The sequence below is a fragment of the Argiope bruennichi genome, chromosome 7 (assembly GCF_947563725.1).
Source record: "Argiope bruennichi chromosome 7, qqArgBrue1.1, whole genome shotgun sequence".
In the NCBI taxonomy this organism is placed as follows: Eukaryota; Metazoa; Arthropoda; class Arachnida; order Araneae; family Araneidae; genus Argiope; species Argiope bruennichi.
This window is the reverse complement of record NC_079157.1, coordinates 71,620,468-71,636,075: the sequence shown is the minus strand read 5'-3', so window position 1 is coordinate 71,636,075 and position 15,608 is coordinate 71,620,468. Positions and strand designations below refer to the sequence as shown.

Here is a 15,608-nt window from a genome sequence, read left to right as displayed (position 1 = left end):
TATATATATATATATATATATATATATAATAGTTTAAAGTGTGTTATTTAGGAATATGAATCTGCCTAATTTTAAATATTTTAATGTATAATTACATTAAAGAAAACTTATACGGAATCAAAAAATTATTTTTTATTTATTAAAAGTTTTATATGCACTTATTTGGTATCTCTGATAATTTTTTTGTCTGGTTACTAGCCACCTTTAAAAACCAGCTGGTTCTCAGGGAATGGTACATGTAATTAATGTTCATAAAATCTTTTATATATGTAACTTTTGTTCACGATGTTCCATTAACAAATACTTTTTTAGTATCAAATTGCCACCAACAATAAAGCTGTGTTGTTTTAACAATCTCGCACCTGTTCTGATCTTTGTGAACGTGATGTGTGGTCCCATGACATCATAGTTCTATTAAAATCATAATTGTCCAATTCAGTTATTTTCTAATTTTACTGGTATTATAACTTCTTTTTGTTTTTTAATTTTATTTAGCTTTCTTTCCTTTTTTTTTCTTTTTTTAGCTAAATATTTTTCTTTAAATTTCAAAAATTAAATATGTTCATGTGATTATATACTTGATAAAATAATTAAATTTCTATGAAACAATCAAGCCAATTGTTAAAAATTGCACAAAAAATATTTTTAAAAATTGTCAAAATTCATGAAAAATGTGCACGACCATTAAATTGGCATCATTAAAAAGATATTTTCTAAAATTTTAAAATGATGTAAAAGTCTGATTTGTGCTACAAAATGCTTGGAAGTAGTCGTGAAACAGTACAAAAATTTTGCTTAATTCATAACATTTTTAAAACAATAGCTCCGAGATGCACATTACCACAGTTCTAAGAGTAGCTGCCAAATAGTAAATTTTTTCAGTAAACAAAAAAATGATGTACAAAATAACCGAAAGTTATATGAACAGATATTTTAAATATTTTAATCCGAGCAGCCGCAAACCTTACAGCGTCACTTTAATTTATAATAAGTGACTATGAATAAAATTATTTATTTCATTTACAAAAAAAAAAAAAAAATTATAAGCATTTATAAAGTGTCTTTGAAGATTTATTTTATGGATTTAATTATATTATAATTGGATATAATATTAAATTTCTTCTCTAGTTAGCAACTTCCTTTTATGAACAAGCAAATACGATGAAAAATATCCAAAATTATGGTAATGAATAGGTGATATAATAACAAGAAATATTTTTTGAACAAGAAACATTTTTTAATTAAACATATTTTAGATAATTTTTCTGAAATTCTCTTATAATAATTGCACTAACAATTAAACGAAATAAATAATTTTATATTAATTACTCATTAGAAAACGGGAACGAAGACTATAATGTCGGTTCCAAACGTTAAAATGGTTAAGAAAGGGTGATCTAAGCTAAAAAGCATAAATCAAGAGAGCATGTCTCACAACTTCAATCAGATAAGGTCTTCCACCATTCGAAAAGTAAATTTCATACGCCATCCTGACAGGCACGGGGATGGAGAAAAAAATCCTGAAAAACGTGTAATACTCGGCCTTTGCTAGACAGCAGAAAGTGGCCGTTTTATGGAGAACTCCGTTATTAGCGAAGCTGTTATTCCCCTTTCGTCAAATGGGAAAAAACATGGGAATAAAAGGAGGAAACACATACACACAACAAAGAAAAAAAAAAGCAGTACTCCAACCCAGGAGAAGAAGAATTTGCTGTGCTATAGGGAAAGGGGGGAGGGGAGGGAGTGCAGCAGAGGAGATGCTAAGGCGGGGCTAATTTCTGGTTGAGGCAAAAGAAAATGGGATTCGGGCAACTGTATGGCGAAAGTGAGACAGTCGGTATTTGACAAGTAGGAGGGCTGCGTTTGGATACAGAGAAGTGCAGCGTGTGGTGCTGTTCTCACACCTTTTCCTGTAGGGTTGGAAAGGGCGATGGGTGGACAGAATGTGTATGCCTTGTCTCTCTTACTGCGAGGTGGTTGCTGCTGACTGCCTATTTTCCAAAATAACCTTTTTTTTTTTTTTTTTCCTGCTCGTATGTGGTTCCGTGTTACGTCCGGTAGTACATGCAGTTTTTGGTGGCATTTTTTTGGCAGTGGCTTTGGACTTCTGTTTTTTTAAGGGAAAATAGGGAAATTTCACATTTGTGCGAAGTAAGGATCAAATTTTAGAGATGGAATTTGAAAGATTGGGCCGTATGGATGTCTGTTGATGGACATTGTGGAAGAAAAACTACAAAACTGGGAGGAATTTCAGTCTACCAGATCTAAAAAAGAAATGAAAAGGTGTTTGGTTTCGAATGAAAATAATTAAAACAATAAAGAAGCTTGACTACCTATAAACATCGTCAAACTTATCTGAAACATAGTATTATTGAAAAAAAAATACTTAAACACCAGATAAGAATCAGGACTTTATTCAAGTCCTTAGCGATTAATTACTGTTAAGACTAGAAGCAGTTTGTAAATGTCATTATTAATGAAGCATTTTCAGAAAGTTAGGATTAACTTGCCATCACTGAAAAGCGCCACCTGGTAGAAAATCAAACAAATGTATTTGATTTATAGTGCTGACTCAGCAATACGCAGAAATTCCATGAATGAGGATATCCTCACATTGAATAGGTTTGAATTAGGAAGTCCTTGGTGAGAACATCCTGATTCATGGCGAAGCACAAATTTACTCCTGCTCTAAAACTGAAAACTATATATATATATGTAAGCATTATTTTGTTTGAACCAGAAGGCAGGTTTGAAGACAGTGAAGAAACATTTGATTTCGTGACGTCGTTTTTTTTTTTATCTTGAAGAAGGAGACATTATTTACAAGCAGGCGCGGACAAGTCACGTCTGCCACAGCGCGGCACAAAAGCAGAAGTCGGGAAGAAGAACGAAATAAATTATCCCTCTTCTTATATAATCTGAGATTTTGATAGGGAAAATAATTCTTCATAGTGCTAATATATAATGAGATTTCGATAGGGATTTCTGACGCATATCAATCACATGTAAAGGAAACACCGGGATCTTTTAAAAAGAATGTCCTTACTGGACAATTTCCTATCCCTTCAAGCGGAGCGTGAGAATGTGTCGGCGTTAAACCGATTCAGTAATTTTATAAAGCTTCTCTTGAATTAATTAAGTAGAGAAAGCGGAATTGGATCAAGAAATAAGAGAATGAACTTACTATGGGCTAAATTAAGATAAAACTTTGGAAATTAATTAGAATTGAAATCAGAGTTTAAAATATAATTATATATATATATATATATATATATATATATATATATATAGAGAGAGAGAGAGAGAGAGGGGGAGGGGGAGGGAGAGAGGGAGAGAGGGAGAGGGAGGGAGGGAGAACCAAAATCTGAAAATATTCTTAAAATAGCCCTAGTGTTGCTTCAAACGGAACGTTAATGTAACCAAACCAAACCTGAAAATATTCTTAATCAAAAACAAAATTTATCGTTCTTGCTATGGAAGAATTATGAACACGTTTAGCAAATATCTAAACACAGAGATTAATTATTATTGATAGGTTATAACTAAATATTGAAGATCTGACGAGATAAAATATGTGCTTGCTGTAAACAGAATAAATGTTAATTTTGAAAAAGTTCGTTATATATTAGAGGCCAGAGGTTCCATTTAGATGCATTATATAATCGTAAGCCGTTATTGACTTTAGTAGAAAAGGATCAAATTTTTAAAACATAGTTCAATTTTATTTTCATTTATCATTTTGATGGGAATTTAGAAATTCCAAATTTTATCAGATATTAAGATATTTATGCTTTTCTTATTTTATAAAATAACTCATTTCATGATACTTTAATGAAACAGAATGGCACATTCCTTCTAAATGAAATTCAAAATTCACACATCTGTACTATCAAAACTTCATTATGCGTTGTATTGCTTTCATAATTTATTCTACCTTTTAAGATAGACAAATATCGTTCGATAGTTGATCTGGAAAAAAAATTTAATAAGCGGATTGGAGTTCTTATTTACAAAATTGTTGCTTATATTACATATATCATTGAGTTAATCGGGCAGTCAATTGAAGATTAAAAAAAAAAAAAAAAACATTTTGTATAGGCAGGCTTTTAAAAACCTGTTTTCTTATAAAACTCTTTGTTTCTAAAAGTTTTCAACAAGATTTATTTAATGTATCTGCAGCAAAGTAATTTTATCACAAGAAATTTTCTTCGACATAACTGGGAAAACAACTGTAGATCAAAGTATAACAGAAACAGAAGCAAAATGAATATATATATATATTGAGAAGCATGAATTTCAGGGGGGGGGAATTAGTTTACATCATGCATGCTGTTTTGTTATTTTTAAAATTTTCATAAATCATATAATGGTCCAATTTTCCATTTGAAACTATTACCGTAACTCGTTAAGACCTGAAGCAAATGGAAGCCATTCTTTTTCTTTTGTGCCAGCCGAAGACATCCTTAAACCGTACCCTTATGAGTAATCGAAAATACCCCTGTAATTTCTAAATGTATCTCGTCTGGGATCACGAGGTGCAGGAGGGTTTAGCGAAAGGCAACAACTTTCCTTCCTGCAGGGCGGCAAGAAAGGGGCTAAATCAAGTGGCAGTTAGTCTCCATTAATCAATTCAACTCATCCGGACAAACGCGTAAAACACCGTCATAGCATTACGAGACAATCTCTGCAAGGTTCCGCGGCACTCTCTTCTTCCACTTTTTTTACACCCCTTTTTGTTTGTTTGTTTCTTCCACTTTTTTTACTTCCAACAGAAAACCCTCGACGTTGGCAGTTAGGCGACTTATAAGAACCAATTTGTCACTGCCGACGCACTGAGTCCTCTTAGCCATTTGGGAGAAAATAAGTACCGGTCACTTCACTGACTGAAGAAACGGAACAAAAAGAGGGTTGTTTCTCCCCCTTTTTCAATTCATAGGGGGAAACTGGGGAGCCAGGGGACTTTTTTTTAACTGCAAAAGTGGCACAAAAACTTCAAAAAAGTAGAATCTGAAGTTTTTTTTCACGAAGTGTACAACTTTTAATGAAAAGTTCATTGGTATCTCCTAGCACAGCCCAAAGTAGTTAATCTTCTATTGAAGACTTATTTAAAAGTTTCAAGGAAGAGTTATTTAAGTCCTGAATACTGCGATAGGAAGTCTTCCTTATTTTGAATATCAATTGATCCATTCATAGGTTACTAACAGTTGTTTAAAAGCATCACTTGAAAAGAATGCACATATTCAAAAATACATATACAAATGTGTGTGTGTGTGTGTGTGTGTGTGTGTGTGTGTGTGTGTGTGTGTGTGTGTGTGTGTGTGTGTGTGTGTGTGTGTGTGTGTGTGTGTGTGTGTGTGTGTGTGTGTGTGTGTGTAAAACATGCTTTGAAGAAACGATCGGAAAGTACTTTAGCAATTTTTACTCTTCATAATTTCAAGGAATTTCTAAATTTAATTTTCATCTGTTACCAATATTTCATTTAAAAATCCATGATAAGCGTAGCATATAGAACCAAATAGAAAGGTAAAAAGATAGAGAAGAAAAAAAGATAGAGTGTGAGAAGGTATTCTGAACTTATATAGTTTTAGAAAAGAATTTGCTGATACAACATTTTCGTTCCGTGGGAAAAATAATTGACCACGCAACTCAGAAGCTAAAATCACAGAGAAGTTCGAGATCGGGTGATTTGAAAATTATTTCTAGAGCATAAATGAGCTATAATATTAAAATGAGTTGATTATTTTAATCGCATTACAAATATCAGAAAAAGATTTAAAATAATTATTTTAATTTGAAAATTTACATATCTTGCTAATTATTTAAATCTCATTCGTTACAATACTTTGCATTAATATCTGTCCTAACAGTTTCTTGCAAGCCAAACATCGCATAAAAAGATTCCTTCAGAATTTCTTTTTTCAAAACGCTGAATATGAAGCTCTCCAATGGGACTTCGTATGAAAATGGATTGCCATAAAAAGATCACGCGTATTTATCATAAAAATTCAATGACCCAGTTTCATGTATCTATTTGGCTTCGGTGCTGATTAATCTTGTTCGCATGTACTTGAACAGACAGATAGAATTATAAATTCTTTAACAAATTGTGTTCAAATTTTGATATAGATCTTGTGATTGATATTGCAGTTTCGATGACAGATTTGATCCATAATTTATTATGATTCTGCAGTGCTATCAATAATATCAAATTCCAACATTAAGGTTAATGTATTTGGTTTTCTTCATTTTTGAGTAATTTTGTTCGAATGTACCTGGATGAATTGGTAGACTTTCTTTTGGCAGATATTCCAAAATATGATGGAATTCCATAAAATCGATGTAAGGGCGGCATTCCAAATTTCATCTGTTTAGCTCATTTCATTTGAGTTATCGAGCTCAAAAAGAAACAAAGAAGCATAGTTCCGAAAATCCATTTTCTCACACGAATACCCCAAACCAGAACTTATTAATATCTTACATCCAGCTTTTTGATGATAATAATTTTTTTTGAAAAAGTTAAAAGGTTAAGACTATGAATATAAAGAAATATATGAAATTACTATATAAGAAAAAAGCAGCATTTAAATAAAAGAATAAAATTCCAAGGGTTTTAAAAATAGAAAAAAATTGAACTGCGTAACATTTATTACGCATTAATACAGAGGGTGTAAAAGAAATTTTTGAAAATAATAAAAGAGTGGAAATTTAAAAAATATATAAAATGGAAACATATAGGAGATATGGGCACACCAAATCTGAAAGTAGATGCTCATGAGTAGATTTAATTTAACCACTACGCAGGAATAGAAAATAAGTATTGGTTATTCGATTATTTAAGGCAAGTTTTGTGTAATAGATTTAAATGTATGTAGTTTAGTCTGCTTTTCAAGACTCAATATTATTTTCTAGATTTAATAAAGAATGCCTCTGAAATTTTTTTCAAGTTTGCAGAAAAGAATGAGCATGTTAAAAAAACTAGATGCCAGCTTAGGTTTTCTTCTGTTAAGTATTTTATTGTTAAAAAAAATAATCGATTCCTCCTTTTTTCTATATTTTTTCCGCAGTTTCAAAATGAAATATTGATAGTTTGTATATTTATGAAATTTTACCAAAAATTTCCTAATAATGAATATCATTAAAAATAAAATTATTTTTGTAAAATAATTTTAATTTCTAAAATAAAGGGTTTATAAGTACCTAAATATTTAAATTGATTCTAATTTCGAATTATAAATCTTAAACTAATTTATATTGTAATTTAAAGAAGAGTCGAAGATTTATAGCTTTTATTGCACGAAAATAAATAAATAAATTTGATATTTTGGAAATAAATATTGAATTAAAAAATAAAAAATAAAATTTAATTCACTGTAGTTCGAAAAATAACATTCTTTTTTATTTGTTAAAATTTATTGTTAAAAGAAGGTTTGGGAATGTGTGATTAATAGCATTAATTTATAGAAATTATCTTAGCAGATGAATGTTCCATCATTTTCATTAACATTATTAAACTCTTAATGCTAGCTTTTTAAACTACAATCCACAGAATATGGCGCTTATTTGATTATATTAAATAAGATTTTTTTTCTGGTAAAGGATTAGTAATATAATTTAATTATAAAATACATTTTCTTAAAATTAGTATTTTTTTAGATATAGATGTATGCACAAATACTCATTTCTAAATATAAAGTTTATAATTTTAGAAAAATTATGCTCTAATGCTTTTCAGCTGGACTGAGTTAAGTTTGACAGACTTCTTATAAAACGATGATATTTTATTTTTCTTATTTAATGAATAATATCTGATTTATTAGAGGTTAATTTAATCCAATACCATGACTTTCAGTCGCTAAACTGAGGTTTTGTTGCATCAAATAATATGTAACAAGAGGATGAATTTTTCTCTCAAGCTTAACTTAATTTATTAAAAATATCAGTTCATAAAAATGCTTTTAAAACACGATTTTTGCTATTGCAGTATTGTTTATTGAATACAAGAATCAAGCATCGAAATTCAACTTACTATTTCATGGTTTCTAAAAATTAAATAAACTTCAATAATTTATTCTGGAATTTTACAAAGTTTTATAAGTTTCATTTTAGTAGCATTTATTTCCTTTCTTTGTATTACATCTTTTTATTTTAGAACTTAGTACCTAAGTTTCAATTAAATGATGAGCTACTTTTACGATGTTTAACATATAACGTGTGCAACAATTAACTTATGAGCTACTTTTACGATGTTTAACATTTAACTTGTGCAACAATTAACTTATGAGCTACTTTTACGATGTTTAACATATAACTTGTGCAACAATTAACTTATGAGCTACTTTTACGATGTTTAACATATAACTTGTGCAACAATTAACTTATGAGCTACTTTTACGATGTTTAACATATAACTTGTGCAACAATTAACTTATGAGCTACTTTTACGATGTTTAACATATAACTTGTGCAACAATTAACTTATGAGCTACTTTTACGATGTTTAACAGTTAACTTGTGCAACAATTAACTTATGAGCTACTTTTACGATGTTTAACATATAACTTGTGCAACAATTAACTTATGAGCTACTTTTACGATGTTTAACAGTTAACGTGTGCAACAATTAACTTATGAGCTACTTTTACGATGTTTAACATATAACTTGTGCAACAATTAACTTATGAGCTACTTTTACGATGTTTAACATATAACTTGTGCAACAATTAACTTATGAGCTACTTGCATAATATTTAACATATAATTTTTACAATAATTCAGTTATGAGTTACTATATCTTCCTAGTCAAATAAGGAAGAAGAAATATATTGAGTATTCAAATACACTTAATATTTCTGCGAGCAAATACAGTACCTTATATGTTGGTGGCTTAGTTACATTAGTGTAACCCTGTAATTAAAACGTAAAAAATAAAAATACCCTTCAGATACCTAGTTTTCAAAAATACAATTTATTATTTCCTGAATTATTTCACAGTGATTAATGCAAGAGCAGGTGTAGAAATAATTTCCCCGAATCGATTGATTGAGCACCACTCTAAGGCAGCAAACACATTTTTCAAGATTAGACATTAAATCGCAGTCTAACACAACACTAGTAAATATTACTAGTTCGAAGAACATTAACTCGTGTTCCTAAATGTTGATCCTTAATGCATAGATGGAACTAGTAATAAAAAAAAAAACTCTCATTTCAATAAATAAAACTGTTTATCTTCGAAATCGTTTGAAAAGAGAAATCTTTGGAAGGGAGGGATAAAAGTTTCTCCATTACTCTTCATTCTTCAAACTCTTTTGTTCGCGTCCTCATCATCACCTTAGCAACACTACTCCGATACAAATCCAATGAACATCTTTCATAATTTTGCTGGGGTGGTGGGAGGAAGGGATGGCATTTTTACACAGGTGTTATCTAAAAACTTAGAAGTCACTTTTTCGTCTGAAAGCATTATCGTTTTCGAGTCTCTACTGAAAACGAAAAATAATTTCGGTAATCAATTACAGCCCTTTGGCCCGTTCGATAACTGATTAACTGCGAAGTAAAGTCAACATTCCCATCCTCGCGCCTTATCGTCTGAGCATAAGGGGCGATCAACTTCTTTAATTCCCATTCGTCCGTCGTTGTCAGGTGATCGCAAAACTATAAGCATATCTCGAAGACCCCCGGAAACAACCAATTAACTTCCTCAAACACAAGTACTCCAAGAGAGGAAGGATGCGATGGGGGTGAGGGAGAAGAGAGAGATGGAACATAAAAAAAAACTCACACCAAACGATCTATAATGGTGTATCAGGCAGCAGAGAAAATTCCTCTTGTTCCCTCTTTAAAACATTTCCCTTCTTTTTCGTTCGTAAGCTTGAAGAAAATTCCGATACTGATATGCTTAATGCCCGTCTCGTTTTCTAGCAGGGGGCTTAGCTGAGGCAGCAACTTTAGAACGTGCCTTTTGAAGATAACATAATCCATACACCACCCTCTGACGATAATCTGTTTCCATTTTCACCTGGAGGCGCTGAGTCCTGCACACCCCCTCCAGTAATAAGGCAGACGGAAAACCAAATTTTTAAGTGATAAACTTCTACTTTAAAATTTAAAGGGAGGGTACATTTTTTATTAATGTCTTCCCGACTGCTTACCCTGGATTATTAGCCGTTTTCAATTTAGTGGCAAAGTCTTGCGCCAGCAGTGTAAAAACAGCTTCCATCATCCATGTTAATGATGGAAAAATCAGATCATATACTGATCTCTATAATCCTGTTTGAAGTATAGCAAGATTCTTCGAATAAAAGTGGAAATTAGTAGCTGAATTTCATATAAATGCTGTAACGTGGAGAATAATGTCTGAAGATGTAAGGAATTCTAGAATAAAATAGATGTGTTAGTCGTAATATAAGAGAACACAGAATTTTCCCACAACTCGGGCAGATTCTGCAATTACATATGAGGAATATGCTAGAATAAGTATCGCGAGTTTTAAAGAAAATATAAAAACATTATTTTGAATTCAAATGCTGTTTCTTTAATTATACTGTAATGACTAGAAGATAAAGTTGATTGACATATCGATTCTCTGCTAATCAGTGATCGAGATATCCGTTGAAGCATTTTTCTGTTGCATTTTAAAAATATTTTGTTGCTTATAAATAATAGACCACGTATATCAGATTTCTCACATAAAATAATGACCAAATTAGACCAAATATTACGTCTGAGATTTTCTCCCAATAATGAAAGCTAAGGAAGAAAATTTTTACTTATTATCTGCATACCTTTCCTCAAAAAATAAAAATAATAAATAAAATTAAATTTCCGCGAATGGCAATATGAAATTAAAAATTAGATCATTCGCACAGTTATGCTGTTAATGACAGTGTGACTCCATGGGACTGCATTCCATTAATTCATCTTATACAATAACAGAGTATGTATTAGATGATTAAAATAACATGTCTTTAATATGTGCCATATTTCGTTGCTTAAAAATGTTTTGCTTTAAAAATCATGAACATCAAGTATTGCAAAGGAGATTTGAGCACAATCAATATTTTCTAAAGATTAGATAGTTTCCAAAGGGGGGGGGGATAGTATTAAATAATTTAAGTGCAATATTTTCTTAAATATGTGATATAATAATATAACTTGACAAGAATATTAAATCACTTTTATTATTAATTGTAACAATATCTTTGCAAAATACCTCATATTTAAAAACCAATTTTGTATGCTAAATATGTGCATTAAATTCTGGTATCAAAAAAAAAGTATTCTACTAAAATTTTGCAAAATCCTTACATTACAAAATTATGTTATTTTTGAGTGTTTCTCGTTGTTTTAAAGTGTCACAAAATTTATCGAAATAATATATATAGCAAAATTAATGTCATTTTGGATTTTAAGAAAAAAAAATGCTTAAAAATATGTCGTCCTTTTACAAACATACATTTAACAGCCAATTAAAGCCACTAATTGTAACAGAATCATCACCAGAACTTTCTCCCAAGTCTGACTTTGTTTCCCACGAAACGATTTACAGAAAATGACGAAATTCTAAAAGAGCAAAAAAGTAAAAAAAAAAAAAAATGGCAGCAAAAGAGTGGAACGTTAGAACAGCGCCTTCTAACGGGATATTTTGCAAGCGGGCCGTTAATGAGAGCGAGTGAAAACTGGAACTATTATTAAATTAATTGCATGGAGAGGTGGATAATGTTAGTCGATTAATTAACGCAAGACCAAATAGAAAGTCTGGCCTTTTCCGAAGTCATTAATTAAAGTATTTTTCCCGCCGCCCGACACAAAATATTTTCTACACTTTTTGATTCTTTTCGTTTTGCTCGATCCGTTCGTTTTTGCATACGCAACCTTTTGTCGAAGAAGGGATAATTTTTTTTTATTTATTTATTTTCAATTTTTAATCAAACTCCATTGTTTTCTTCCTTGATTTTTAACAACCCAACTGGAAGTGCAAATGAGATATTTTTTTTCCTCTATCATTCACACAGAAGAAATTTATTTGGTGTTTTATGTTTTATATTGTTTTTGGAATGTTTCACCATATTTTCTTCTTCTTATCATAAACCGTAAAACAAACCTATTAATTTTATCGGAGAAGAATATTTTTAATTTGAAATATAAGAGAACGAAAATATCACGGAATCGTCTGCTAGGGAATACTCAGGCAAATTAAAGAAAAATTAAAGAAAAAAAATATGTAGTTGTAAATTCTGGAGAATTATTTTTATAAAAATTCTTAAATGAGCCTGCATTGAATGGGTCAAATAAAAGTAAGAAAGCTTAATTATATATTATTTATTTGATTTATACTGTACTTACACCAAATTGACAGATGAGAAATAATTCAAAAAAGAACTTCTTTTTCATTTTAAGTTATCTTTTAAAATTTCAGAAATTAAATTTTTCTTAATATTAACAATTTTTTTTCTAAGAAATTTGTGATTATGCGAAAAATATTTTATCACATTTATGGCAATAATGGTAGCTATATTTTTGTCTAAAATAATATTTACTACAGTGGGTAAATGCAGCTATAAGATGGACGGAAAATCTCTTAAAAGTTTAAATATATCGATTGCAATGAAGAAATTTCAGTTAATTCAGAATTAGGTTTAAAAAATCTCCCAATACAAGGATGGTTTGGGAAATGAAGGTTGAAAGGTTCTTAAACATTTTGGAATATGAAAATTAACAGATGAAACTTCATAATTATTATGAATAAGTATTGATACGAGTAATGATTAAATTACAAATTATAGTTAATTGATTTTAGTATATAAATTCATATTGGTTGATTCAATAGCTAAAATATTGAATCAATAATAACCTTTGAGGTTTAGTTAGCAAATCATGCATCAATAACCATGAAAAAATAAAAAAACGAATAAAAAAATAAATAAGTTTTGAGGAATACAATTAGAATCGTTTGAAATTTTGTTTTGAATTGAAGTGGAAATTGTTACTGCCATCTGACATGTAAATTATCGTACCATCGTACTATAATATAATATTAATAATTCAGAAATATCTTTTAATTCTAAATTTTGATATTTTTTTCCTTTATTTTTGTCTGTTTATATTTAACTTCTATTGATCGTAAATTCATAGTGAGACAGCCTGTTTGATTTACTTCAAGGGATTAATACCAGTAACTGTATAAAATGGATTTTTTCGAAGTATGAAATTTATTAAATAATTTTGTTTACATATAACTTGTTTTTATTTATCAGCTACCTTATCATTCATTTTCTAATACTTTAGAACTCACATAAAGCTGACCAGGCTACTGCTACGTCAATTTTAATCCACAATGCCATTCTTGAACTACAATTATCACCAGGACGCGTTGCTCTTTAAAGTACGTTTTTTTCATAACAAAGAATTTTTGATATAACGTTAAAATATGGTTTCCAAAGAAAACATTCTTATGAGCAATTTATATATTTTATCAATACATGGGTTATAGAAAATTTATCAATATTCTTATTTTTATATATTAGATATTGAATTCCGTAATCTAAAACACGTTCTTTGGTAATATTCGTTGAATTAACTGAACTGTTAAGCAATATCATATCTTAATTTAATATATTCAAAAAAGAATTTAATTGAAATATTTCAATTTCTTTCTTTATATCGCATTGATTCTTTTTATTTTCAAATTTCTTAATAAGAATAAAAATATAATTTTGAAAACTTTAGTTTAAAATTATCTCTTAAAACAAGATAATAACTTGTTGTCTTTTTTGTTGTTGTCTGGTGTAAATAGTTTTCAAAATGGCATTTAAAAATAATCCTTTCTCAAAATAATTATACGTTTTTATTTTTATTTTTAAATTTCACAACAGTTTTAGAATAGCTTTGTTTGGTTACTCAAATAGAAAATAAAATTTTTTAGAAAGGTTAAGTGATAAATTTATTTTCAGAGCTTCATCTCATCTTATAAAATAGTACCTTTGAAGATGAATTCAATCTGTGATTTTTCGACATTTGATGGAATTTAAACAAAAGCATTAAAATCGCATATAATTTTTTTTTTCATACTTTCATTTTTGTACTTTTTGAGCTTAAAATCCTTTTAACAAGCGAACGAGAAAGCAAAGTAGTAGAAAATGGGGGGAAGGGAATGGATATAGAATTAAAAACAAAAATTGCCCCCAAAGCAAAAATTCTTCACATCGAAAATAACCGTAAAAAACCTCTCATATGCTTTGAAGAAAATAACTGCCAACACAACATCCTGATGGGCCTATCAAAACATTTCCCCACATTCACTCACGAAAGCATATCATTAAAAAAATATCACCAGGAGCTTCAATCTCCTACGCTGAGATGAGGTTTTGAAAAAGCATCGAAAATAATAATGAAAAAAAAAAGTTCCCCGCCATCACGGTTAAAAAATAAACTCTCTCTTTCCTTTTATTTCGCCTTAAAATTAAAGAGAAAAAAAAGAAAGAATAATAATCAATTGAATGAAACAAGAAATAAAAGAATTAAAAAAAATTCGAGGAATGCTATTAGAATCGTCTGCAGGCTTTTCCGAGTTGAAGTAGAAGTTGTTGGTACGGCAATTAATGCTTCCCAGTCCATGACACGTGTCAGAAGATGGTATCGTCTGAGAAAATATCTCGGTGCTGTCTTCTCCCTGTCAAGGGGTTGACAAGCTGCGGAAACAACAAAATTATAAACGTCCACTTGCTCCTGAGCCTCCCCATCCCCCCACAAGAACGATCTCCCGGGGTGGTTGGAGGGTGTAAGCATTAGGACAGGCTTTTGACACGCTCCTGCCCAACCTACTGACCTCGTAGAGTGAGAAGCGGAAAATGGCCATCAGTTCCTATACCCCCTCCCCTTCTTTGTCAACCCTCCATCCAAGTGAAGGGGAGGATCTACAAAACTGCAACACCACCATCATAAGAAGCAGATGCTGCTCTGTCATTCCGTGTCCGACACCAATGGACTTCAAGAAGATCTTTTCTTTCTAATCTTAAGAAAGAGGGCTGTCCAATTGCAGTAATTGTTAACTTCTATGCTCCTAGTTCTTAAAAATAACATTTCAGAAAAAAAAAGAATCGTAATAAAACTGTTTTTATGACAACAATTATACTTTAAGGTTATTTCCTTTTTATTTAAGTAATAATATTTAAACTGTCTTATATTTAGGTTAAAAGGGATAAAAATAAAAACAGTTAACAAAAATACTGGGCATAATCTCCCTAAAAGTTTTTAGCATTTTCTATAATAACTATGTTTATCCTCTTCTCCATATCGCATAAAATTGTTTAATCTTGGATAAGTAAAGCTGTGAATTTCTTGCATTGCATTCGAAGACAATGGTTACAAAATATAAATATTTGGCGTGAATCTAGCATTTTCAATGAATCTAGCGTGTTACTCTTGAGGGTTTCCTTGATTATTACAATTACATGCGGTTAATGATAAATATTGTTATATTCAAAAATTGAATTTTTGTTTTAGATACGTTTTTTCCAATCAATGAAACTCAAATTTGATACAAAACTACAATTATATTAAAAAAAAATCACATACCACATTTTATGAATTTAAGTTATTGCGTTTTA

At 30.1% G+C, this 15,608-nt stretch overlaps 1 protein-coding gene across 4 annotated transcripts in view; it reads right to left on the bottom strand.

Annotated features, from left to right (window-relative positions):
• Window positions 1-15,608, bottom strand: part of LOC129976065 (homeobox protein onecut-like) — a 303,229-nt gene that overhangs the window by 170,210 nt on the left and 117,411 nt on the right. The window lies entirely within an intron of this gene.